The sequence below is a fragment of the Panthera tigris genome, chromosome B1 (genome assembly GCF_018350195.1).
Source record: "Panthera tigris isolate Pti1 chromosome B1, P.tigris_Pti1_mat1.1, whole genome shotgun sequence".
NCBI classification, from domain to species: Eukaryota; Metazoa; Chordata; class Mammalia; order Carnivora; family Felidae; genus Panthera; species Panthera tigris.
In genome coordinates, this window is record NC_056663.1 from 29,080,414 (window position 1) to 29,108,333 (window position 27,920).

Consider the following 27,920-nt stretch of genomic DNA (forward strand, 5'->3'; position numbering starts at 1 on the left):
TGTTTTTCAAAGTCAGATGTTTTGGGGTCTCATCACCCTGATGCAGATCTCAAGGGTTGAGGTGACAGGTTGGTGGCCAAATCCCTTGTTCCTCAGGAAGAGGCTCCCACATTTGGAGATCCCTTCTGACGATGGGTCCCTGCACGGGCTGGGGGGGGAGGGGAGATGGGATTCTCTCAAGACTGCATCTCTGCCTTTGCTACCCATCCCACCATGGCCCTTTTGTCCTTTGTTGTTAGAAAGCTGCTCCATATGTAGCTGTCAGTTTGGTATGTCCATGGGAGGAGATAAATTTAGGATCTTCCTAAACTTGCCAACTTGGACCATCCCCTCAAGAATTAAATTTGGAATATTTCATGGCTGGGCAATTTTTGGTCTGTCTTTTGTGATGAATCACTGACCATTCAACAATACAACAACTTCTGGCTATTTTGTGTTCCCCAGCAGCAAGTTTGCCAAACAGCACTTTGCATGACAAACCACATTTTATCTATGTGCATCTGAGCTTTCTAAATAATCTTTGCAAAGCATCTATTTATACCGCAAAGTTTCCAAATGTTTGTTTCAATTGTTGAGGGGAAAAGTATTGGTTTGGAGGGCAGTAGAATTGGTCATTTTCGCTACCCATTTTGCATGTGTTTCACTCCATTAAGTCTAGGCTTGTGACATTTAGAAAAGGATTTATTTGTCACAATTCAACTGCAAATAGGACATTCCCTTGTGAGTGTTTTTGAAAATGTATGGCAACCCCTCCAGTGCTTCATTTGGCTGTGTAGAGATTGCCAAAACCCATTGCTTTCAGATTTTTGCTGAATGCATTCAGCAGGACACCTTCTCTTTATTACTGAGCATTTAAAACTCATGAGAAAAAATGGAAGGTCCTGGAGTGGAGGTTCTATGCAGGTGTGGGGAGGAGGCCCTAGATAGAAGCAAGATTCTTCTCCCAATTTGGGGTCAAAACAAGTGACAACTAATAAGACAGAAAACATATTTATGCTTGGTATCCTATGTTTGATCTATTTTATTAGATATATTGAGTCATGTTTGTAAGTAGGCAGAGAAAAATCAAGCTGTGTGTGTGTGTGTGTGTTTACTTAGAGATAGCTTTTGTAATGGGGGATTTTCCTCATTCTTCCCATTAGTAACTGGGAGAGGAGACTGCTTCTTCTCTGATTCTGAAGTTATTTTTTGTTTTGTTTGTTTGTTTTTCCTGTAGAGTTCAATTAGGTTAACTTTGCCCTTCCCTCATTCTATCCTGATGAGCAAATTAGATTAAGTGTAATTAGTAACTAGGTTAATTGTGTATGTTCTTTTCAACTCATCTTCTTGGGAAGGAGGAAGCCCTGATCTGGCAAATGTTCTCTGCTCTCTCTTCCCACCAGACTATGCCTACCCTATATGGTAGGGCCCCATGTGTGTCTGATGATGGAATTCAGTGAATGTGTCTTCCAACCCTGCTGTTTCCCTATAAAGGTTGATATTTCATTTCCATCTACAGTCTCTTATATTTCAAATTGTTCAGAACCCTGTTTGGGAAGAAGGTTGATATTTATTGGTGCCACCTTAGAGACTTCAACTGCAACCCAAAGGGCCGTTCTGTGGAAGTAGAATGCAAAAATCCAGTTATCCACCATCACTACACGAGAGAGACTCAAGTTCAAGCCAATAAGCAAAAATGACAAATTGCAATAATGATTTATCACTGTAAACAATGTCTGCATAAAGAGTCTGGCAATATCAATGTAACTAACAGAAAGCTGGTCAGCATTAAACCTATAGAAATGTCTGACCAAAAGAAACCCATATGCCAGTGATAGGGACTCTGATCTCTTTCTGAGAAAAAAACAGACTAATGTGTCTCTTCCTTTTAAATGGTTTACTCTGATATTGCCTCAGCAATGAACAGTCCCATGTAACAATTGTTCTCTTAGCTTTCAACTTCCAGAACAGTAGTTGTAATCATTAAGCCTTACTTTGTGTGTGTGTGTGCGCACATGTGTATGTGTATGTTTTAATTTTAATTCCAGTATAATTAGTGTACAATGTTGTATTAGTGTCAGGTGTACAATATAGTGGTGATTCAGCAATTCTATATATTATTCAGTGCTCATCATGATAAGTGTACTCTTAATCTCCTTCATCTATTTCACCCAACTTCCTCACCACCTCTCCTCTGGTGACTATCAGCTTGTTCCTTATAGTTAATCATTGTAGTTTTGATTTGCATTTCCTTGATGATGAGTGATATTGAGCATCTTTTCATGTGTCTGTTGGCCATCTGGATGTCTTCTTTGGAGAAATGTCTGTTCATGTCTTTTGTTCATTTTAATCAGATGATTTGTGTTGTGGGGTTTTCTGTTGTGTAAGTTATTTATATATTTTGGACTAACACCTTATTGGATATATCATTTGTAAATATTTTCTCCCATTCAATAGGTTATTTTTGTTGTTGTTGAGATACATACCTAGTAAAATGAAATAAACCAACAAGGCACTTTTTTACAGAATATATAGTTGTCAGTTGAATGGCTGTCTGAATGAGTTTGAGTGGTAAAGACAGATGGAGACCATAGTGACCTGAGGCCGGCCGATGAAGACTTGGTTGTTGGTGGTTAAGGGATGTGACATGTGAGTAAACTGGACATGGGGTGAGTAACACAGTAAATATATGAGTTTTCTTATCTACATTCAAGAAATTGTGTGTTTGGTTTTCTCTTGTGCTCAAGACACCAGAAATTGGTCTGTTTTCCCAAATCCACTGAAGAATAATGTTTACATTTGCAGTATCTTTATTCTAGAGAGTTGTATTCCCCTGGTCAAGGTACACATTGTTGATTTCTCCCTTGTTCAGCCTGTGAAATTATGGTCAGCCAGGTGGTCATCATGACTTATTTTACTCGTTATACAAGTAGCATTAACAGAAACGAATGCCTAGCCTTTCAGTTTATGCAGTACAGATGTTGGCTAGTTAAGCTTGCCTATAAATCATATTTTTTCCACAAACTCCAGCATATTCTATTTAGAGTGAGAAACTAATAGAGTTAACCTCTTAACATGCATTAAATCCAGGGTGATTTCAATTTTTAGCCTGATCAGAGTTTTATCTTTATCTTAATGGCTTCATTGAAGCACAGACAGATATTGAAAAATTCTATGTGCCTTATAAAAATGAACATTCCAAAAGAGTTCTGATTTGCTGAATGCAAACAGCATAAAGACTTGGCTCATTAGATACCAGCCTTCTGTTTTGAACAATGCTTATAGTGAAGTGATACAAAATAAATGGATACATATCCAGACTGTGTGGTTTAATATTCTAATTCTTAACTCTTGGATTGGGGTCCTATTGAATTTTGAAGTGTTGATGGAGAAATGGTATTGATGCAGCTTGGAATGAATAGGTGCAGAAAAGTTTTAATAGGAAGGACTTCTATCTTTATTTCTATAAAAACATACCCCCAGGAAAAAGGATCAGGGTCTATTAACCTAATCACCATTTCCAGACTGTGAGAAGAAAATAGGGCATTATTTTTAAATTTTTTTTTTTTTTGCCACAATGATTAGTTTAAGCTCTCACACTCTGGGTTTCTGAGATGTGGTGTCTGTTTCTATGGGAACAGCAGTGGCAGTCAGCCCCTGAGTTGTCAGGCACTTCTAATAACTTGGGGGAACTCCTGTCTGAGTGCTGAGTACTGGCCAACTTCTTCCTCTAGAATCTTTGGTCATTTAGTTACAAGTGACCTCTGAGCCTATAGAAATAACTTGAGATATAGGTTGTTAAAATACTTAAGTTCTGTTGAAATGAGTTATTTTGAAATCATATAGCATATATAAAATATGAGTCATATTGAAATATATAGCATATATATAAACAGTACACATAGCATATATATAAATAGTATATATAAAATATAAATAGTATAAAATATAAAATATATGATATATGATACATATGTTATATAAATATGTAATTTTTATGGAAAATTATTTGGAAAAAAATGATTTAAGGAAGGCCAAATAGTGCAAACAGAGCTCCTGCCCTTGAGAAACTTAAAATTTATCAGATAGTCAAGTTTCCTATATTCCATGCTCAAAATGTAGGGTCTTAGAATATATAGGGAATGTTCTAACCACATGCACTTTCTTTATTCCTGATGTGAGCTTCTGCTCTGAACTCTCTTTATTCTACTGTGAACGGGGATATATAAGATAGAAACAAATGTAAATATCTCTGCTTTAAGTCCTTAAGTGTCTCAAGTCTGGGAAAGTCCTTGAGTGGCTAGAACTTTGAGTTCTCTCCTCTAAGCCTTACCCGGGCACTCCTGTTGCTAAGAAGGAAAGCTGTCTCCCCCAGCATGCCCCTCAAACACATCTTGACCCTAAAGAGCCTCTCAGAACTCCTCACCAAAAGGCCTAATAACACTTTGCACTGCGAAGACTCTTTAGATTTTACAGTACTCTCATGTAGAACCCCCACACATCCATTTAGATATTAATAAATAGTGAGGACCTGCTATGTGCCAGGCTCTGTGCTAAGAGTGTGGTAGAGACGAAGTCTGCCTTCATGAAGTTTAGAATTTAGTGGGGGAAAAGCTATTACAGAAGCAGACAACACAACTCATTACACAATAGAGGGACCCAGTGTATTAGGAGATTTCAGGCGTGAGATCTGATTTATAATGGGCATGAGTTTCATAGGAATTATTTCCTACAACCAAGATACAAATACTGAGTCTGAAATGTGTGGGTGGAACAGATTAGGGAGATGATGTATCCTGGTTTATGGCCTTTCCCCAATTTGTCTCACCTCTTTCTGCCTTTGCTGTCACCTCTGTTGGATATCTTTATGGTGGCCCTTTAGTGCTCTTTCACCACTTTTTGTCATTAATTGCTTAATATATTCCTCTTTGAGGAAGGTGAGGACAGTGGGGAGGGTCTGGCAGCAACATACAGGCATCCAGCAAGAAAATAACAATCCAAGGGCATCCGCACATTAAACAAACAGCACAGGTGGCAAGGATAGGTGAGGTCAGTGGGTTGAGGTGGCTAAGGAGGGCTTCATGAGAGAAGGACTTGGGCTGGGCCAAGAAATTTCTTCTGCACCCAGCTTCATGCTCTGAGCCAGCAGCTGCCAAGCCCACAGCCCTTCTACCTGAACTTTCTTCTAGAGAGTGGCAAGGCAAATGTGGTGTTGAGGATAACCTGGCTACTGGTCACTGACTGAGAAATCATCAGATGATCCCTGGCAGGTGCATGGCAAGTAATACACTTAATCACATTTTTCTGTGGTAAGTCATTGCATGTGCCACTGGAGAGGATTAGCTCAGCCTGGGAGCTAGCCAGTGTCCCTCCACTTGTCCACACTGATTAACAATTTATGCTGGGTGAGGAGAAATTAATTTTTACCTCATTCACTTTATTGCTTGTGAAATCATGGCAGTGACTGTGGACTTTTTGTTTAAACATTTATATTTGTAGGTATTTTTATGTTATCACAAACTCTATTAAATGAACAGGTACATTTTAAATGCTAACATACAGTTGTTAATGAATTAATAATCCTGTGTCTCCAGAAGCCAGATATCTGTTAGAATTAGCTATATAAGCACATGACTCATGAATCCAGGTATTCAGTATTAGAGCTTGGGAATCATCACATGTGCCCTGCGAAATGCCAGAGTACTTGAAGGATGTGAAGGATATATATATATATATATATATATATATATATATATATATATATATATATATATATATATGTGTGTGTGTGTGTGTGTGTATATATACATAGATACATACATGTATCTCCTATATGTAATTTTATATACTTGATATCTCTCTATATAATGTATTTATAGCATAATATGTAAATATATGTAACATAGGTATGCATTATTAGTTGTAATAGATATCTATCATCTATTTATAGAAAGACCTCTATATTAACAAGTTAATAAGCAATAGTAATTTAGTGGTGAGTGTTATATTGGGGCACACACAGGTGTATAGGGGTATAGGAAGGAAGGTTCTCTGGGATCATGCCATTGAAGCGGAGTTCAGAGGGAGATGTAGGTATTAGCTGATGATCTCTGTGTACGACAAGGCTGGAGAAGACATGAAGTAGATGGTCTTTGGGCTAGGGGGAGAATTATATGCCAAGTGTCAAAGGCAAAGGAAAGTATATATTCTTTAACTGTTTATCAGTCAGGATTGAGTTAGGAAGCTGACTATAAATGAGTATTTTAAACAGAGGATACTTGGCATAGAGAATTGGTTTCACAGGTATTAGAGTTCTAAAAGAGCAAAAAATGTGACATTGAGGTGGTTCAGAATTAGAAATCACAACCTGTGAGGTTGGTACAAGAGAGTAAAGCAAGCCAGAGCCTAGAACATGCAGGGAGAGGGCTGCAGTTTGGAGGGACCCACTTGGTCCTGATGTAGTATCTGTTTTATATGTTGCTGGATTCACTTTGCTAATAATTTATAGAGGATATTTTATGGATTTTTCTGAGGGACATTAGCTTGTAATTTCCTTTGCTTGTCAGATTTTGAATGAGGTTAAGCTGGTTTCATAAAATGAGTTGGGAAGTTTTCCTCCTGTTTTTGGAAAGCGTTCAGAGGAATGGTATTATTTCTTCCTTAAATGTATTACGGAATTCATCAGTGAAGTCACATGGGCCTGGAATTTTCTTTGTGGGAATGCTTTTGAGTAATAACTCAATTTTGCTAATAGAAAACAAACTAATATATTTATTATTTATATGCGTTTTGGTAAATATTCCTGTTCAAAGAATTTACCCACTTTTTTAAACATTTTTTTTAATGTTTATTCCTGAGAGAGAGAGAGAGAGAGAGAGAGAGACAGAGCTTGAGCAGGGAAGGGGCAGAGAGAGACAGAGGGAGACACAGAATCTGAAGCAGACTCCAAGCTCTGAGCTATCAGCACAGAGCCCAATGCAGGGCTCAAACTCACGAACCACAAGATCATGACCTGAGCCGAAGTCAATGCTTAACCCACTGAGCCACCCAGGTGCCCAAAAATTTACCCATTTAATCTGTGTTGTCAAATTTATTAGCATGAGGTTGCTTCCAATATTTCCTTATTATAATTCTAATATCTAACATTTGTAATGAAGTCCCTTCTTTTATTACTAATGTTGGTTATTTGTATTCTTTTTCCTTAACTGATCTTACTATGGTTGTGTCATGTTTATTAATCTTTGCAAAGAAGCAACTTCTGGATTTGTTGATTTTTCTCTATTGTATGTCTACGTTTTACTTACTGATTTTTGCTGTTATTTTTGCTACTTGCTTCCCTCTACTTCCTATAGGTTTAATACTGCTATCTTTAGCTACATTCTTGAGTTAGATGCTTAAATCATTCATTCTGTTTTTCCCCTCAAATGTCTGTTTAAAGATAAAAAGTTTCCCATAAGTACTTCTTTAGCTGCATGGCACATGCTATTATTGCCCCTACTTCATTTTAATTCAGTTTGATTCCAGTGTGCTCAGAGAATATATTTGGTATGATTACAGTTCTTTGAAATTTGTTGAGACTTACTTTAAGACCTAGTATCTATTTTGGTAAATGTTCATATGGATTTGAAAAGCATTCATTTCTTATCCAGATTTATTGAGATATAACTGACACATAACATTGTGTAAGTTAGGGTATACAACTTGCTGATTTGATAAACTCATATACTGCAAAAATGATTACCACCATAGTGTTCGCTAACACCTCTATCACTTCACATAATCACCACTTCTTTTTTTGTAATGAGAACATCTAAAATCTGGTCTCTTAGAAAATATAGTATTATTAGCTATCATCACCATGCTATACATTACATCCACAGAACTTATTCATCATGTAACTGGAAGTTTGTACTCTTTTACCAATCCTTTGACCTCCTCATTTCCAACATGACCCATCTCCTGGTAACCACCATTAACTACCTGTTTCTTTGAGTTTGGCTTTTTTAGATTCCACATTTTGTTTTCCTTTGTCTAATTTATTTCACCTGGCACAATGCCCTCAAGGTCCATCCTTGTTGTCACAAATAGCAGGATTTTCTTCTTTCTCATGGCTAATATTCCATTGTGAGTATACAACATCTTTTTTAGCCATTTATCTATTGACAGATACAGGTTATTTTCATATCCTTTTTGGCTATAGTGAAAAATGCTGCAGTGAACATGGGAATACTGATATCTTTTTGAGATTGTGTTTTCATTTTCTTTGGATATATGCCTAGCGGTGGAATTGCTGGGTATGGTAGTTCTATTTTTAAATTTTTGAGGAACCTCTATGCTGTTTTCCATAGTAGCTGTACCAATTTACATTCCCATCAACAGGTCACAGGGGTTTTCTTTTTCCACATCCTCTCAAGCACTTGTTATTTCTTGTCTTTCCTTTTTTTTTTTTTTACTTAAAAAAATTTTTTTAACGTTTATTTATTATTGAGAAACAGAGAGCATGAGCATGGGAGGGGCAGAGAGAAGGGGAGACACAGAATCTGAAGCAGGCTCCAGGCTCTGAGCTGTCAGCACAGAGTCCAATGCGGGGCTCGAACTCACAAATCACAAGATCATGGCCTGAGCTGAAGTCGGATGCTTAACCCATTGAGCCACCCAGGTGCCCCTTCTTGTCTTTCTGATGATGGCCAGTCTAACAGGTGTGAGGTGATTTCTCACTGTGGTTTTGATTTACATTTTCCTAATGATTAGTGTAGTCAAGTGTCTTTTCCAGTTTGGGACAGTTCTCGGTCATATTTCTTTAAATATATTTCTGCCCCCTTTTGCACTGTTCTCCTTCTGGGAGTGCAATCATTTGTACATGTTAGTTTTGATGGTATCCCATAGATCATGTAGACTTTCTTCACTCTTTGATTCTTTTTTGTTTTTGTTGCTCTGATATTTCCAATTGATCTTTCTTCCAGCTCACTTGTTTTTCCTCTGCTTGGTCAGTATGCTGTTGAAACTCTCTGTTGTTTAGTCATTGTATTCTTAGTCATTCTTTTGTTTAGTCATTGTATTCTTCAGCTCCAAGATTTCTGTATTTTTTCCCCAGTGTTTTCTATATCTTTGTTGTTAAACTTCTCATTTTGTTTTTGTATTATTTTCCTCAAATCATTAAATTGTATCTATGTTTTCTTACAGTTCATTGAGCATCAGTAGAACAATTATTTTGAATTGTCAGGCAATTTCCTGCAGCTTCATTTCTTTGGGCTCAGCTACTGCAAGTTAACTCTATTCCTTTCATGGAGTCATGCTTCTCTGATTCTTAATAATCCATATAGCCTTTCTTAGGTGTTTTACACATTTGAAGAAGCAGTCACGTCTTCCAAACCTCAAGGACTCACTTAGGAAAGGGAAGATTTTTACTTGTGGGTGGAAGCATGTGGGATCATGCTAAGATATTGGGTCTAGTGGTACAGGGCACTCAGTGTGTGGTGGCACTGGATCTGAGAGGTGAGATGTCTCTCTTTTTAAAAATATTTATTTATTTTGAGGGAAAGAAAGAGAGTGCATGCATGAGTGAGTGACTGGGGAGGGGCAGAGAGAGAGGGAGAAAGAGAATCCCAAGCAGGCTCCATGCTCAGTGTGGAGTCCAACACGGGGCTCGATCTCATGACCGTGAGATCACAACTTGAGTTGATATCAAGAGTCAGATGCTCAATCAACTGAGCCACCCAATTGCCCTTGGTGTGACATCTCTTTGGGTCAGGCCACTGAGGTCTATGGCATCAATAACTCTGTAGTCCTTTGTGAGTACCTTGTGGTGTTTGCCATGGCTGTAAGTGCTGTGGTCTCCTCAGTGGGGCCTTCAGGTCCAGTAGGTAGGGACCAGAACAGGTAGTAATAGTGGCCAGATCCTGTGGTAAGCACATACTTTGCTGTGGACACCAGCAGGTACCTGTGTAGAGGCAGGGGCCAGTTATAGACACATGTTATGATGGGGGCCAGGGCAGGCAGCGAGAGCGGGGCCAACTATGGGCACTGAGAGCTGTTGGGGGCAGTCACCCCTGGGCATGAACATTGTGAAGAGCATCAGGCCAGTGATACGGAAACACACATCCCTCTGTGCTGAGTGCTTGCACATTGATGGGGGTCTAGGATGATGTCAACTTGTACAGGTACAGGGGCTGGGACTGGCTGCTGGGCCATTTCTGGGGTTGCAGCAGGGACTAGAAGGAGGGAGTAGGGAGAGAATAAGGAAGGCTGGCATCAGAAAAAGAGAATACCTGTATGGCCAAGGCTGGTGAAATCTGCTGGGGTCCATGGCGTCAGTGCTGGCTCTTGTTCTCTTCAGTGGCAAAAGTTGCTGTATGTGTTTATAGAGCAAGGTGATTTTTCCTGCTGCATGGCTGCTACTGGTAGTCCCTGCTTTTCTTCCTTATTCTTAGACATTTCTATACACCTCAGGTTTTCTGATCTGGGTGGTTGAAATTGAAGCATGGTGGGGCGCCTGGGTGGCTCAGTCAGTTAAGTGTCTGACTTTGGCTCAGGTCATGATCTCACGGTCCGTGAGTTCGAGCCCCGCGTCGGGCTCTGTGCTGACAGCTCAGAGCCTGGAGCCTGTTTCAGATTCTGTGTCTCCCTCTCTCTCTGCTCCTCCCCTGTGCATGCTCTGTCTCTCTCTGTCTCAAAAATAAATAAACGTTAAAAAAAATTTAAAAAAAAAATGAAGCATGGTGCCCCACAAGCCTGGGGAAGCTGATTGCTCAGTCTGATCTTCCTCTCCCTGTTAGGGAATCTCTTTCTAGCTGGGGAGTTCCTTTTTGATGCTAAGCAGTGCTGGCTTGGGGGAGGGGATGATGCAGGCAAAGTGAAACTGTCCTCCTCCTCTTTTTGTGTGACTATTCTCAGATTTTTCATTCTATTGTGTGTCCTAAATTTCTTGAGTGGAGCCCAGAACTCTGGTTCTGCTCATGATTAGCTGTTTAATTGTTGTTCTTTGTGGGGTGTCAGGGCTGGGGTCTCTACCACCTTGGTAATGTTACTTGAAAAGTATTCATTCTTTAATTGTTAGATTATCTATTATCTTAGGTCAAATTGGCTAATTATATTGTTGAAATCTTTTATGTTCTTGCTGAATTTTTGTATTTATGTATTTTGGAGCTAAATTCATGTATATATTGTTTCTTTTTTTTAATGTTTATTTATTTTTGAGAGAGAGGAAGAGAGAGACAGCATAAGCAGGGGAGGGGCAGAGAGAATTGGAAGCAGGCTCCAAGCTTTTCAGCTGTCAGCAGAGGCCATGTGGGGCTCAAACTCACCTGACTGTGAGGCTGTGACCTGAGTCAGCCACTTAACTAACTGAGCCAACCAGGTACCCCTAAATTCATGTATATTTAAACTGTGTTATTAACTGTGTACAAATTCAGATTGTGCTTTCCTTTTTAATTTCTGTTGTGTCACAAAAGTATTGCTTTTTCTCTAGCATTACTTCTTTCTTTCTATTTTGACTGAAAAATAGTATAACTTTAATGAACCAAAACTCAAAGATGCCTTACATACCGGGATTAACAAATGATATAGCCCATGGACTGGCCAAATCTAGCTAATTTTTGCCAATAAAGTTTTATTGGAACACAGTTACACCCATTGGTTTGTTTATGGTCTTTGTGGCTGGTTTATAGTACAGTTGAGTAGTTGCAACTGAGTCCATACGGCTCACAAAGCCAAAATCATTTATCACCTGACCCCAATTCAAAAAGTCCATAGACCACTGCAATATACAAAGAACAAGCTTAGTAGAATTTTTTTTTAATTTAAGCTTATTTATTTATTTATTTATTTATTTATTATTTATTTTGAGAGAGACACAGAATGCAAGAGAGGGAGGGGCAGAGAGAGAGAGAGGGAGAGAGAGAATCCCAAGCAGACTCTGCACTGTCAGCCCAGAGGCTGATGCAGAGCTCAAACTGATGAATTGTGAGACCATGACCTGAGTTGACGTTGGCTGCTTAACCAACTAAGCCACCCAGGTGCCCCACAGTTATGGATTTTTTAAAGCATTTACCTTGATTTGGATTTACTGTGTGTGTTTTTTTAAATCTGTTGTGATATTTTTCATCAGTTTTCAGTTTTTACAGCTTTTTTTTTTTCTGCTTCATTCTTGTTCTCCTCTCTTTTTGGGGCTTTCTCTCTCTCTCTCTTATTTTACCTGATTCCCATACTTTATTCTTAAGTTTCCCCTCCCCACCTTTCTTTCTACTATTTTCTTTCTCTCTTTTTCAGTTTGGATTTTTTCTATTGATTTGTCTTGTAATTCGTTAGTATCTTTCTCATGTGCCATTTAGCACAAACAATGAAATTTAAATATCAGATATTGTATTTTTTAGTTCTAGAAAAATGTGTCTACTTGTTTCTTTTTTATAGATTCAAATTCTTCATACTTTTGTTATATTTTTATCTATCTCTTCTTTATATTCTTTCACATTTCCATAAAAGATTAAATATTTTTTTCCCAGCTTTATTGGGATGTAATTGACACATAACATTTTCTAAGTTTAAGATGTACAACATGGTGATTTGATACATTTATATGTTGCAAAATGATTAGCACTATAACATTAGCTATATACCTCTATCACATCATATAATTATCATTATTTTTTTGTAGTAAGAACATTTAAGATTTATTCTCTTAACAACTTTAGAGTATATAATACATTATTGTTAATTATAATCACAATGCTATGCATTAGATTCTCAGAACTCATTTATCTTCTAATCCGAAGTTTATACCCTTTGACAAACATCTCTGCATCCTTTCCTTTCCCCCCAGCTGCTGGTAACCACCATTCTATTATTTCTATAAGTTCATTATTTTTAGGTTCCACATATAAGTGAGATAATACAGTATTTGTCTTTCTTTGTATGACTTATTTCACTTATCATAATACCCTCACTGTTTATGCATATTGTCACAAATGGCAGGATATCTTTTTTCTCATTGCTGAATAATATTCCAGTATGTGTATGTGTGTGTGTGTGTGTGTCTGTCTGTCTTTTTGTCTCACATTTTCTTTATCCATTCATCCACTGATAGACACCTTGTTTCCATATCTTAACTACTGTGAATAATGCTGCAAAAACATGGAGTGCAAATACCTCTTTGAGGTTCCACTTTCATTTCCATTGGATATATACCCAAAGGTGGGCTTGCTGGATCATAAGGTAGTTGTATTTTAAAGTTTTTGAGGAGCTTCCAAACTGGTTTACATTCCCATCAATTTACATTTCCTTCAGCATTGTGCTAGGATCCTTTTTTCTCCTCATCCTCATCAATACTTGTTACCTCCTGTCTTCTTGATGACATCAATTTTAACAGCTGTGAGGTGACGTCTCATTGTGGTTTTGATTTTCATTTCTCTGATGATCGGTGATGATGAACATCTCATGTATCTGTTGGCCATTTATGTTTTCTTTGGGAAAAATACCCATTTAGTCCTAAGCCCATTTTTTAATTGGGTTGATTTTTTGTTACTAAGTTGTGTGAGTTCTTTAAGTGTTTTGCATATTAATCTCTTATCAGAAATGTGGCTTGCAAATATTTTCTCCCATTCTGTAGGTTGCCTTTACAGGTTGTCGATTGCCTCATAAAAGTATATTTTAAGTTTTTGTTTATTGTGATTAATATCTGAATTGTCTTCTTTTTTTTCTGTTTACTTGAAGTTACATTTCTCTAACTCTTCCCATACGTAGCAAAGTTTTGTTGTATGACAATATGAGTTAAAGAACCATAGAGGCTGTAGATGATGCTATTTTCCATTAAAGAAAGTGCTCACTTTATTCTGTTAGGTAAATAGTTTGAAGGGCACATCACTTCAGTCTAGTCATGGATGATCTATGTTGGGATTGGGTTAGAGTTTTTCTAAGACCTAGTTTACCTGTGGTTTATCCCTGGGTTAAATCGTTTGTGTGTCTCTGTCTCCTTGGTGTTAACATATTAGGAGGATTCAGTTCTGACCACTGGGTGTTTTGAGCATAGCTCTTTAAAAGGTTCTTGCCCTATACAGCTTCAAAATCTTGTAAATGTCTTAAGGGCAACAAGATAAGTCGTAGAATGTACTCTTACCATACTTTTAATCCAAAGAACCAAGAAATTGTGAAAGGTTTTCCTCTGCCTTTCCAGCTTAGCCCCTCCAGTCTTGCATGCTGCCTCAGAACTCCAGAACTGATGCTTCCTAAAAACCGATCTTCTATCTAGGGCTTCTCTAGTTTCTAATACAAGTGAAGCTTCAAAATTTACAACTTCTTTTTTTTTTTTTCCTTGATAGAATTCCTCTCCAGGGGCCAGCCTTGATCCTCATGCCTGTTTTGGGACTATTAAGTACCTCAGGAAAGAAAATGGCTGGTGGTTGCCATCTCTCTGAGGAAAGGCTCTTTGGATTCTGAAATTTTAGTTCCAGTCCTTACTGACTCCACACTTGTTACAGTATTCTTATTTAAAAAAAAATTTAGTTTATTTATTTATTTTGAGAGAGAGAGAGAGAGAGAGAGAGAGAATATGCACAAGTGGGGGAGGGGCAGAGAAAAGGAGAGAGAATCCTAAGCAGGCTCCACACTGTCAGTGCAGAGCCCGATACGGGGCTCAAACTCAGGAACTGCGAGACCATTACCCAAGCTGAGATCAAGAGTGGGACACTTAAACACTTGTACCACCCAGGCATCCCTATGATGTTTTAAACATATAATTTTTTGTAATTTATGTGTTTTTTTTCCCCTAGTTGCAAAGAGGAACACTGACCTGCCATAATCTACTGCATCTTTCCTGGAGGTGAAGTTCATTTTCTGTCAAAGAGAAAAAGACAAGTAAATTCCACAATCTATAAATCCAGTAAGTTTAATTTGGATACCAAGCAAAATCTAGATCATAGTATTTATAAGGCAGATGGAGAAGTTATTATAAAGGGGGCACCATAAAATATATCTAATACAGGGTCATTGATAATATATTATCACTAAGTAGTTCCATTTCTTTTTTTTTTTTGTCAAGGTTATAGGAAAAATAGTTATAGGCTATCTGAAATTTAAGAAGACATTTGACAGAGTTTTTTTTATGATATCCTTGTTGTCAAGATGAAGAAATACATTTAGATGGATTTGCACAGTTAAAGGATCATACCCTGTGACTCTGGATGACTTTCTTTCTTTTTTTTTTTTTTTTTTTTTTTATTTTGCATCTGGATGACTTTCTGAAGAGATCGGTGTGAGTTTGAAGAAATGTTTCTGTGAATACAGCACAAAGCTTGTTATCAAGAGCACTCAGTGGCTTTAAAAAAAATTCTTTTTTTTTTCAGTGTTTACTTTTGAGAGACAGAAAGACCAAGTGTGAGCAGGAGAGGGGCAGAAAGAGAGGGAGACACAGAATCTGAAGCAGGCTCTAGGCTCTTAGCTGTCAGCACAGAGCCTGAGGTAGGGCTTGAACCCATGAACCATGAGCCAAAGTTCAACACTTAACTAACTGAGCCATTCAGGCGCCCCTCTATAGATTTAACAAAAAAAAAATTTTAACATTTATTTATTTTTGAGAGAGCGTGAGTGGGGGAGGGTCAGAGAGATGGGGGAGACACAGAATCTGAAGCTGGCTCCAGGCTCTTAGCTGTCAGCACAGAGCCTGATGTAGGGCTCAAACCCATGAACCATGAGATCACAACCTGAGCCAAAGTTCAACACTTAACCAACTGAGCCATTCAGGTGCCCCTCTATAGATTTAACAAAAAAAATTTTTTTAATGTTTATTTATTTTTGAGAGAGAGAGCGTGAGTGGGGGAGGGTCAGAGAGATGGGGGAGACACAGAATCTGAAGCTGGCTCCAGGCTCTGAGCTGTCAGCACAGAGTTTGATATGGGGCTCAAACTCACAAATGGCAAGATCATGACCTGAGGCAAAGTCAGATGCTTAACTGACTGAGCCACCCAGGCTCCCCCAAGATCACCTGGTAGATTTTAATCAATGAATTTGATGAAGACAAAGATAGCACACAGATTCTGTAAAATCAGAGTGAATTCCAGTAAACTGGAAGAACCAAAATAATTCCAGCAGGCTTCAACAAATAAAGCCTAATGGGTACAAATGTAATATCCTACATTTGAATAAAATAAAAACTGTTAAAATTCAGGCTAAGAGAGGCATGGTTTAACAGAAATACATGTTTAAAAATCATTTGGGGGGGGCGCCTGGGTGGCTCAGTTGGTTAAGCGTCCGACTTCGGCTCAGGTCATGATCTCACGGTCCGTGAGTTCGAGCCCCATGACAGCTCAGAGCCTGGAGCCTGCTTTGGATTCTGTGTCTCCCTCTCTCTGACCCTCCCCCATTCATACTCTGTCTCTCTCTGTCTCAAAAATAAACAAACATTAAAAAAAAATTAAAAAAAAATCACTTGGGAATTATTGTTGGCATGAACTCAGAATGAGTCAATGGTGTGATATGCTGCCAAAAAGGCCAGTATGATTTAGGGCAGCATTTAGTAGAATATAAGGTACAGAGTGAGGCAGCTGATGAATCTGTTGTACTGACTATTCCTTGGACATATGCTGTTGTAATATGTTCTGAGCATCATAGTTTCAGAGGGGAGCATATCTGAAACTCACCCAGAGGAGAGTAGTCAGAATGTAAAGGTGGGGAACGTAAAGACAAAAACAGTTGAAAGATACAAGAGTGTCTTACTTGGGGAAGAGAAGGTTTGGGGAGATATGAGAGTTGTCTTCAAATGCATTTGATTGTTTTGTCTTTGAGGTTAGAAGTAGAACAGAAATAGAGAAAAAGCTTGTATTTCTAACATGAAGCACTTTTTCAAAACAGTTTTACAGGTGTCTGAATTTTGGATCAGGCTGCTTAGCATAGCCGTGAATATCGAAGACTTCTGAATCAGGAAAAATCAGACACTTGGTCCTTTAAAAGCTCTGTGATTTTTTTTTAATAAGCTCTGTGATTTTACCTCATCTTTCAGGCTCTCAGTTTCTTTGATTCTAGTCTGGGGACAATAATAATAATAGTACCGTGTTTATAGCTATTAGAAGATTACAGGAAATAACTCAGATGAAGTGCTTGCCATGGTGTATGGCACATTTTACATGCCCAATATATGTGAAGCGTACTAAGGTACTGAGATGTGGTAAGAAAAAGAAGAAAACAAACACCCACCTCTTATATTGGCCATGGTTTTACTTCAGGAAGTAGGAAACCAAGTTCTAACTCAGAAATTAGACTTACTGCCTGAAATGTAGGTACCAGGGAAACAGACTTTATCTGATGTTACCTGTAAGTCTACAGACCATGAAAGCTAATTCTAGAAAACTTTCCAGGTGTTATTTTTACATAGGTCTTGTGCTTGGATAAACTCATACAGTGAGTACATGAAACATTCCTTCTTGTGGCCAGTGTTTACAGAACGGCACACATGTATGCAAATTTGCATCCTGCATTTTAGTATACACCCCATTTAAAATAACTTACCACTTTTTTCCCTCAAAGTATATCATGACACACACACATAAAATATATAAGATGTGGTTGGAAACTACAAGCAGAATTTATCTATGTTGCACAGTCTTGCTTAGACAGTCACAATCACTTTCTGTAAGAAGCATGGCTCAAAAGTACTGTGAGGTACCATTTTACACTTGTCAGCAAAGATTAATATGATCTTATATCCTCTGAAAAGGATACAGAGCAGTGGTAAGTTGAAATTCTGGTGGGAGTGTCAACTGATATTGATATAACCACTGTGGACATTCATTTTGTAATATCTATTAAAATTGAAGAGGAACACACTCTCTGACTCAGCAAAGTGTGTGTGCAGAAAAAGAAACTGATAGAATGTCCCTCGTAACATTTGATCTAAATGTTCACCAAGTGGAGATAGAATAAATAAGTTATGATTTAGTCATCTGAATGAAGACTATACCACAATAAGATGAGTAAACTAGAAATACATTTGTAAACATGGATAAATTAAAAAAAAAAAATTGAGTGAAAATGCCCTTTGTGGAATGATGTGTACAATATGATTCCACTTATACAGAGATTTAACCATAAAGCATTATTAAATAATGTGTATCGTTATAAACATGGAACCAATATATACAGCCATTCATGATGAGGTTTGTTTTGGAGGAAAGTAAGTAGAAGAAGGGGGAGGGACAAAAGGGGGGGCTTAATTCTTTCTGTAATATTTTCTAAAAGAGGTAATTCTAAAGCAAATGTGGAATAAAGTTAATATTTGATAAAGCAGGGTTTTAAGTACATAGGAGTTCATTATATTCTTTTCTTATCTGTATGTTTAATATAAGTCACAAAACTTTTTTATTTTAAGAGAAAAAAAGCTCTCTTTTCCATGCCCTTGCTCATTTTTTCTTAAAATAGGTATGAGAAGTCCTAGGGGCCCATTCGGTGGGCCAAGAAAAAGAAAGAAAGGAAAATCGAGGTCAGAGTGCTATCTAGCAGTTATAAGTACTCAAAGGTCACTTATATATCTAGTGTGGTTTTAAGTAATACAATCGCATCATGTGTTAAGATTCAGAAAGCCTGGGGTGCCTGGGTGGCTCAGCCAGTTGAGTGTCCTACTTCAGCTCAGATCATGATCTCAATATTCAAAGAGTTTGAGCCCTGCTTGGGGGCTCTGTGCTGATAGCTCAGAGCCTGGAGCCTGCTTCGGATTCTATGTCTCCCTCTCTCTGCCCCTCTCCCTCTCACACTCTGTCTCTGTCTCTGTCTCTCTCTCTCAAAAATAAGTAAACATTTTTTAAAAAATTTTAAAAGATTCAGACAGCCTGATGCTGTTCACAGGGAGAGGTTTAATTAAGAATAAGTTTCTGTTGGGGAGGGGCATGAATGATACCTACAGACAAACGCACAAGGAATGTCTCAGTGGGGGGAACTTCTGAGGAGGGCCGTGGCAAGCTGGGGTCAGTGTACAAACACTGTGCACTTGGGGAGGTGAATAAAGGTGGTATTAAAGAAGGAATTGCAGATAAGAAAGGCAGGAAGGCCCAATTTGGCAACTTCACACTTTTCCTTGGAGTAATGTGATAAAAACTACTCTAGAAAATCCAACTATCCAAACAAAAACACTTCGAAGTGTGGCTTAATGATTAACAAAGCCCATACTACTTTGATCAGTAGAATTGGGCTTGCCCAAATGTCCAGATAGCAACTTGGTCTTTTCTCCCCAGGGTCCTCCTGAGCAGAGAGGGGATCCTATTCTGTGCTCTCAGGCAGCTAGTGGAGTGAATGCATTCCCAAAGTCAGGGGCTGCAGTTTAATTAGAATCCTCCTTCTGGCTTTTAGTGAGTGACCTTCATTCACTGTCTAGTGTCCTGGGGGAATAATGTTCCGTATTGAGGAAGAAATTGCCCTCTTTTACATGTGTGAAAGGTTTTTGTATTTGAAACAATCGGTCTTGTATGTTTGTGTATGTGAAGCAGAGTGATCTTGAGGGCTCACGGTCAGTAGATCTTGTCATATAAAAGCATCATGAGGGGCGCCTGGGTGGCTCAGTCGGTTAAGCGTCTGACTTCAGCTCAGGTCACGATCTCGCGGTCTGTGAGTTCGAGCCCCGCATCAGGCTCTGGGCTGATGTCTCAGAGCCTGGAGCCTGCTTCCGATTCTGTGTCTTCCTCTCTCTCTGCCCCTCCCCCGTTCATGCTCTGTCTCTCTCTGTCCCAAAAATAAATAAACGTTAAAAAAAAAAAATTAAAAAAAAAAAAAGCATCATGAGCTCTTAAAAAATGCTATCTAAAAATTAAACTTTTCCTTGGAGTGCCTGGGTGGCTTAGTTGGTTAAGTATCTGACTCTTGGTTTTAGCTCAGGTCATGATCCTACAACTTTCGAGTTTGAGCCGCACGTTGGTGTGGAGCCTGCTTGGGGTTCTCTGTCTCACTCTCTGTCTCTGTCTCTCAAAAATAAATAAACGTTAAAAAAAAATAAAAATTAGACTTAAACTTCACCTTAAGTGGTAATGCTAGAGAAAGAAGCTTGGGAATTTAAAGCAGGATTGGGAAGCTTTAGAGTTTAGATGTTTTTCCAGTTTGTATATTGTATGTATGTTAATGTTTAAGGAGGAATGGAAGAATTAGGAGAACATGAAGAGAGCTACAGAGTTGAGGGTGAGTGAAGCTGTGCAAACAATGATAGTGTTGGAAAAGTCTCCTTCGTTCCCTGACATAGGTAGAGGTTTATGCTGTAAAGAATCCCCATGCCATTATTTCTTTTTCTGCTTTAAAGAAAATTTATAGCTTCTTTTGTTTAGCCTGTACTGCCTTCTCCTGGTTGGTCTTGGATTAGCAGCAAGATATAACCAAAATAAAGCTTGTGTGAATGAATCCAGGTGTAACACAGATGCTGTGTGCCAGATTACACTGTCTGTCCCTCGCTGTTTGCTACAATGCTGGTAATATATCCAGGCACCAAGGTGCTTCCTTAGAACATGGTGGTCTTGTTTCATGACTCTTGTCTTTGTGATCCCATGTGTATATTAATAAAATGTCTACTCCAAAATTGAAGAGGGCACATGTGTGCAAACTGAGGTGTCTATGAGTTGCTTACTTCTAAAGCAGAGAGCTATACAGAATGTTAGGCTCTATTAATATATTTAAGCTTGTGAAGGGACATTTCTTGTGTGCCCTCAGAGTGGATTCTAATTTTTTATCTATGACTTGGCAAGAGTGAAGTGAAGAGGCTAAAACTGTAGTCTCCAAAATCACAAAGAAAAGAAGCCAAAAAAAGGTAATTAGTCCTTTCTCAGTGAGAATTATCCTGCTTAATTGTCAGACAGATTTTGATATTCTGAGAATTACACCTATAAAGTGAAAGAAAAGGGAGAGACTGAGAAAAAAAGAAGCAGAAAGAAAAAACTATTGACCAAAGCTTTATACATGCATGTGAACACACACATATTTATAACTATTTGTGTCTATATAAAAATGTAAATGTAAATTTACATGTAATGTAAATGTAAAAATGTAAAATGTAAATGTAAACTTATATAAAAATAAATAAATAAATAAATAAATAAATAAATAAATAAATAAATAAATTGTACCATGTAGGCAATCTACCTGTGAGGAACTTAAAAGATGGAAAGAATTAGGAAATGCTGACACAAAGAAAAATATTGGGGATGAGGAGTGGGGTTGAGGTGGTCTCTAGCCTTCTGTTAGAGCATCCATGCAGTCAGTTACAAGTGCATTAGAGCTAGTGCATGGATGTGGCTGGCCATGAATGAAAGTCTGTGTCCAAATAGTGGAAGCTTGAAAGCTTGAGCCAAGCCAAGAATAAAAAGCAGGTTGCGGCCAACTACACAAACTGAGGTAGAGTAGGAGCTAAGTAAACACTAGGAAAAACCGAAGTGGAAGTCAGAAAGCCAATGTACTTGTCATATGGGGAAGAAGCCAGTGGAACAGCAGAGAAATCAATCTGGTTCAAATCCCAGAGAAGACATGAAGTCACAGTGGGAGGAAAAAGTGCACACACTGGGTGAGGCAGAATTTAACTTCATAGTTTCTTGTATTTCCAAGTGACCCAAGTGACTTTTAATTCCTAGCCCCTTCATGCACAAAGGTTCCACTCCTGGAGAGCCTAAGGCAACCAATGTCTCCAAAGGAATGTTGCAGGTAAGATATTAGCTGTTCTACTGAGGCGAGGTTGCTGACAAATATGGGTACATTATATTGTAGGAGTGTGTATGTGTGTGTGTATAAAATCATTATGTCCAAGTAAAAGGTTGGATCACTTTGGTTTGTTTTGGTTTCTTTTAAGTAGTTATTTTGTATTTAAAGTCTCAGAAAAGAACTCCACTCATGTACTTTTAAACCAGAAATAAAGGTTGACTTAGGTAAACTAGGAATAAACAATAGAGGCATAATAAGATAAGGTCCCCAGGATCAAACCTCAAACCTGGTGGCTCAACAATCTGATATCTTTGCTAAGAATTGGTTTATGATCAGAGACTATTTCCACCAAATAAATGATAAGGACAAAAAGGTCACCAAAGACACTCTACAGCAATGTGATTACCTATTATTCCTTAAAATACAAAGATATAGGGAAGACTCATCTGTAGTTTGGTTTAAACGAAGCCTAGAACTCAGTAAATATTAGCTGACAATGATGACATGAAAATCCTTTTGATTGTTCCAGACATAACAAACCAAACCTCATAGCCTTTCTTAGAGACAAAATGAAAGCTACAATAACTAATGAAGAAAAGTCAACCAAACAATGAAAAAATGATCCCAGTTAAAGTACATGACCAAGCAGGTGGTTTCAGTTTGAGTAGGAATATTTGGTAGCTAGGAGCAAGATGAAAATGGAGTATTAGCAATTGTCATTTTCCTTCATAGTTAAGATACGAGAAACCAATGAGATATTCCATAGCCAGAGAAGGCACAGCCTCTAATTCTAAGAGCCAATTTATTTTACTCTAATTGGAGAGGTTGGAAAGACTTGAGCTTGTTATTTTAAATGTCTTTTGCTATTAAACTGTGGTTAGGAAATCTGCTCAGCCAAAATGATGCTAAAAGAGCATTAAGTTTATGAGTCACGAAAGCCAGAATGATTCCAATTAGTTTCCTGCACTTTAGCATGATAGAAGTCTTTAATATACAATGGGACACTGCTTTAAAATTGATACAAGACAGGAGATCAGAATCTTGGCTTTTCTCCCCACCTTGATTATCGACCAAGTATAAGGTTAGATGAGCTATTGTGTTGATTTATTTGAAAGATTCTTCTTCTGTAGAATGAGGTTAACAATGGGCACATTTGGGTCTGGAGGGGCCACAGAGCTGGTTATTGTCTCTTCAGAGTGAAGTCTTTTATGTATAAGCAGCAGGAATGAAAGCAATGCAGATCTGACTTCCTCTTAGGCCCTTATTCAACTTCCCCTCTTCCCTCCCTCCCACCCTTCCTTTCTTCCTCCATCCCCACCCAATATTCCTAATCCTCCTCCTCCTCCTCCCATTTTTACCTTTCAAAATTATCTACAAAATGCAGTTTAACCTAATTCCACCTGGCCCCAATATTCTAAGTGGGAAATGGCATCATAGGCTATGGAAGGCTCATGTCTTAAAGGATTAATTTGTTCAAATTAAATACATGCATGGATTTCCGGGAGCCCTGGAGGTTATTAACAGTCTGTACTCTCAAGGTTTTTCCGTTTGTTTGTTTTTTTTTTCCCTGTCCCACATATTATTCCACAGCATTCGGAAAAGAGCCTTGTATCACTTGTGAAGCATCACTCAAGTGCCCAGGAGAGTATCTGGCTACTAGGCCAATGAGTCTTACATAGTACTTCTCTTAACAGAAAATTTAAAAGGCAAAGGATTTTCTCTGTCATCAGAGTGGAGGAAATGCAACTTTAAAAAAGAAAACTTTTGGGGCGCCTGGGTGGCTTGGTCGGTTAAGCGTCCGACTTCGGCTCAGGTCACGATCTCGCGGTCCGTGAGTTCGAGCCCCGCGTCGGGCTCTGTGCCGACAGCTCAGAGCCTGGAGCCTGTTTCAGATTCTGTGTCTCCCTCTCTCTGTGACCCTCCTCCGTTCATGCTCTGTCTCTCTCTGTCTCAAAAATAAATAAACGTTAAAAAAAAAAAAAAAAGAAAACTTTTAACGTTTATTTATTTTTGAGAAGGGGGGGAAGGGAGGAAGGGGCAGAGAGAGGGAGACACTGAATCTGAAGCAGGCTCCAGCTGTCAGCACTGAGCCCACAAAAACCCGACGCAGGGCTAGAACTCACAAACTGTGAGATCATGACCTGAGCCGAAGTCAGATGCTTAACTGACTGAATTACCCAGGAGCCCTGGAAATGCATTTTTTAATGTGCTTTTTGCCCCAACTGTAAAAGCAATATATATTCATTTAATGAAATGTGTACAATGCAAAATAGTACAAAAAGGCAGAAAAGACCATTATAATCTCACAACTGAGGGAAAACCCTTCTTGATCTTATGTCATGTTTCCTTTTTCCAAGAAAAAGATTTTCATCTTTTGGGGGCACCTGGCTGTCTCAGTCGGTTACGTGTCTGACTCTTGATTTCGGCTCAGGTCATGATCTCACTGTTCATGGGTTCGAGCCCCGTGTTGGGCTCTGCACTGACAGTGAGAAGCCTGATTGGGATTCCCTTTGTCTTCCCCCCCACCCCTCTCAAAATAAATAAATAAAATCATTTTTGTTTTTTGGATAGAATCATACACTACACACTGGTATCTTGCTTTTGTCACTTTATATTATATATCAAACATTTTTCCTGTTATTAAAAATTTTTAGTAAATTTTATTTTTAGAGATAGTAAACAATTCCACCATGTAGATGGATCATAATTTACTTATCCATTTTCTAATTCTGAATATTTAGATTGTTTTTATTTTTATATTATAAAAAACTAACCATTTTTATGCGTATATCTTGTGACATTACTGAGACTCCTATCTGTAAATGCAGACTTACTTGAATCAAAATTTATAAATATTAAGACTTTTGATACATGTTATCAAGCTGCTCTTAAGAAAGGTAGAAACATCTATTTGAGATCTGTATTAACACCATGGTTTTTCACTGGTGTAGTAATTTACAATTTTATTATTTCTAAAGTTGAATGTATGTTTTTTTGTTTTCATATATTTATTGGATCTTTTCATTTCTTCTTTTGTGAATTGCCTATTTGTATTCCTGACCCAATTTTCCTTTCGGTGTTCAACTTGTTCTTATTAATTTTGTAAGTCATTTATTTATCAGAGATAATATACTTGTTAAATACATATTTGTCTCAAATACGTATTGCCTCAGTTTGTTATAACGGATTGTTTTGGATTTTTAAAATAGTTTTTGTAGTTGCCTATAGGCAAATAAAAATTTACATATGTATGTAGTTGTCCTTACAAAGCCCTCCTCCAGCCCAGTGTTTGGCAATCATTAATCTAAAACTATTGACTTAAAAATAAAATGTTTATTTTGCGAGAGTAAGAGATCACATGTGCATGAGTGTGAGTGCATGTGAGCAGGGGAGGGACAGAGAGAGAGAGAGAGAGAGAGAGAGAGGGAGAGATACACAGAGGGAGAGAGGGAATCCCAAGCAGGCTCAGCACTCTCAGTGTGAAACCCCATACAGGGCTTAATCTCCCGAATTGTGAGATCATGACCTGAGCCAAAATCAAGAGCCAGATGCTTAACAGACTGAGCCACCCAGGCACCCCTAAGAGTATTGACTTTTGAGAAGAATGTTATGGCTTGATGTCTTAGATAGATATTCTTCTTTATATTACTAAAGTATTATTCTGTAGTTGGTTTTCAAGAATTTTATTAGGAAAAGAGATAATTTGGCCCCTTGCCTTTCTAGCATATTTGGAGATGCTTATATAGTTTTTATTTTTTGACTTAATGATGTGGTGATTCAAGGTAATAGATTTCTCTATGTTGAAACATCTCGGCATTCTTAGAGTATACCTTTGCTTAATCACGATTCTTTTTTCTTTTAATATTCTTTGTATTTGATTTGCCAGGATTTTAATCTAAGATTTTCCTAGATATCCACAAGGAAATTGATCTGTAGTTGCTTTGTCAGATTTTAATATCTGGATAAGGAATATGTTTGTTCCATAAAGTGATTTGAGAAGACAGCCACATTTTTCTATGGTCTATAATTATTTTCTCCTTAAAATTTTTGATTGATGAAACAATTAGGTCAGGTATCCTTGGAGGGATGGATCAGGGGACAATTTTATACCTTTTCCACACCTCCAGTTTCTTCTGCAAATAATATTTTCAGGCTTCAATATCTTTTGGAGTTGGTTTTATTAATTATATTTTCCTCCCCCACCACCAGCCCCCCGCCCCACTTTATTTATTGGTGCTTTCAGCAATATTGATTACCTGTTTTGTACCAGACACTATTTGTGGTCAGAACAGTAGGAAGAACAAAGGAAGACAGAGGTGAACTGGACATAAAGAGTTCTCATTGCAGTTCTGGTTCCTTGGGACATGGACTCAGAGGAACCTTTGAGATTTGTGTGTGGAGTACACTGTGAATGTGGGGGCCAGCAACTGGGCAGGAGGAATGAACTGTGATATAGTGGCAACAGAGGCTTCAGCTGATGCTCTAGGGTGCTCTAGGGCTGGGATGGCTCTTCAGAGTTTCCCCAGTTGACCAGTCATCACATGCATGTGCTGCCCCCAGGAAGGGGAGTGTGACTTTGGGTGAGGGGGCTCCTTTGGACCTTGCACAAATCCAGCTCCTGGACATGGCCTCCAAATGCATTCATATTCCTGGCAGTGGGTGAGATGGGTGCCCCACTCCTGAAGGCGGGGGTGGGGGGTCTCCTTCTTGATTCTATACTGATTGATGATTACAACTGCAGCATTATTTGTACTGTTTAAGAACCCTCCTGTTTACTGTGATTTTGTCCCATTAACCATCCAATGTTTTGTTGTCTTTTCAGCCATTCTCTCTTTCTCTCTCCCTCCCCATCCTAGTCCTACCCCCTGCTTATCCTGCTTGGACGTTTGTCTATTTTATCAGTATTTTGGAATAACTGTCCAAAATTAGATTTATTTATCAATTTTACTAGATGCTGTATCTTTAAGATCTTCTTTTGTCTTTGTTATTTCTTTTTCCTACTTCATTTTCTTATTTCCCTCATATCTAGAGTTGAAAGCTTAGCTTATTTAATCACTTCACTTTTAATAAGAAATATGTTAAAAACAAATTTTCCTCTGAGTGCATTTTAGACAGTATTCTTTACATTTGTATAAGTATAGTTTTCACCATTATTTTTACATTGTGTACCCATCTCATTTCCTCCTCAGCCTTGAGAGTACTTTAGGAGGAAATTCTAAAATGTCAAAGTAATTCTTTTTCTGCTTTATTTTGTCACAGCCAGAGGAAGTGATCTGTAATATTTCCAAAGCTGGAGATTTCTTAGGATTTTCTCTATAGCATAATATGCTGAATTGACTACTGTCCTCTCAAAATTCATGTTATTAGGGACCTCAGAGTGTTACCTTCTTTGCAAACAGGGTCTTTGCAGGTGTAATTAGTTAATATGAACTCAGATTAAGATAAGCCCTACATCCAATGACTAGTGTCCTTATAAGCAGACCAGTGAACACAGAGACACATAGGTAAGAAGGCCAGGTGAAGACAGAGGCAGAGATTGGAATGATTAACTAATAGCTATGGGGTGCCAGGGAATGTCACAAATGCTGGCAACCACCAGAACCTAGGAGAAGGCAAGGCAGAATACTCTCCTAGAGCCTTCAGAGATATGCTAAAGGCTCTTGCTAATATTATTTTTAATACTTCCCTTAAATGTGTAATAATTTTTTTCTTATACACAATGGTACAATATTATTTTGGTGCTTAACACTTAATGGAAATTGTATTTTTATTAGTGGTTATTGTGGTTAGTAGTGGTATATGGTAGTTGTATTATTTTACATGCTATCATTATCCTATACTTGATTTTGTCTCATGTAGTATTTACTTAGAATTACTTTTATCTGCCTTTAATATTTGACCATAGGTAGCTTTTTTTGACAAAAATGCTCTGCCTGTTCGTTAAAAAAAAAAAAAAATCATCTCATATCAATATGTTTTGGTTGCTTCTATTTTATATGTAAGAGTTCACTCCCCATCTCCCCAATTTTGTAACCAAACAGGAGACTATTTGTCTTTTTATTGGGAAGCTCATATAATGTTCATTTACCTAATACCAGGGTCATAGCTGACATATTTGCTATAGTTGGTGTTAATTCTGTTTGTTTTTGATACCTTAATAGAAATGCCTCCCTAGAAGTTTCTTTCATTTTCTATCTATTGTCCTTGCTTTTATACTGTCAAATGTTTTGAGAAGTCTATATTTCCATTCCATGAAATTCAAAAGTTTCCTCAAATTGTGTTTAATATGTGAT

General features: G+C 38.0%; 1 long non-coding RNA gene across 2 annotated transcripts in view; it reads left to right on the forward strand.

Moving 5' to 3' along the window:
- The first annotated feature begins 2,508 nt into the window (after positions 1-2,508).
- Positions 2,509-27,920, forward strand: part of LOC122237615 — a 156,836-nt gene continuing 131,424 nt past the window's right edge. For both annotated transcript variants that reach the window (XR_006216200.1, XR_006216201.1), the window contains exons 1-3: positions 2,509-2,648; positions 14,742-14,851; positions 21,561-21,630. This is a non-coding gene — a long non-coding RNA (uncharacterized LOC122237615). The remainder of the gene's footprint in view (positions 2,649-14,741; positions 14,852-21,560; positions 21,631-27,920) is intronic.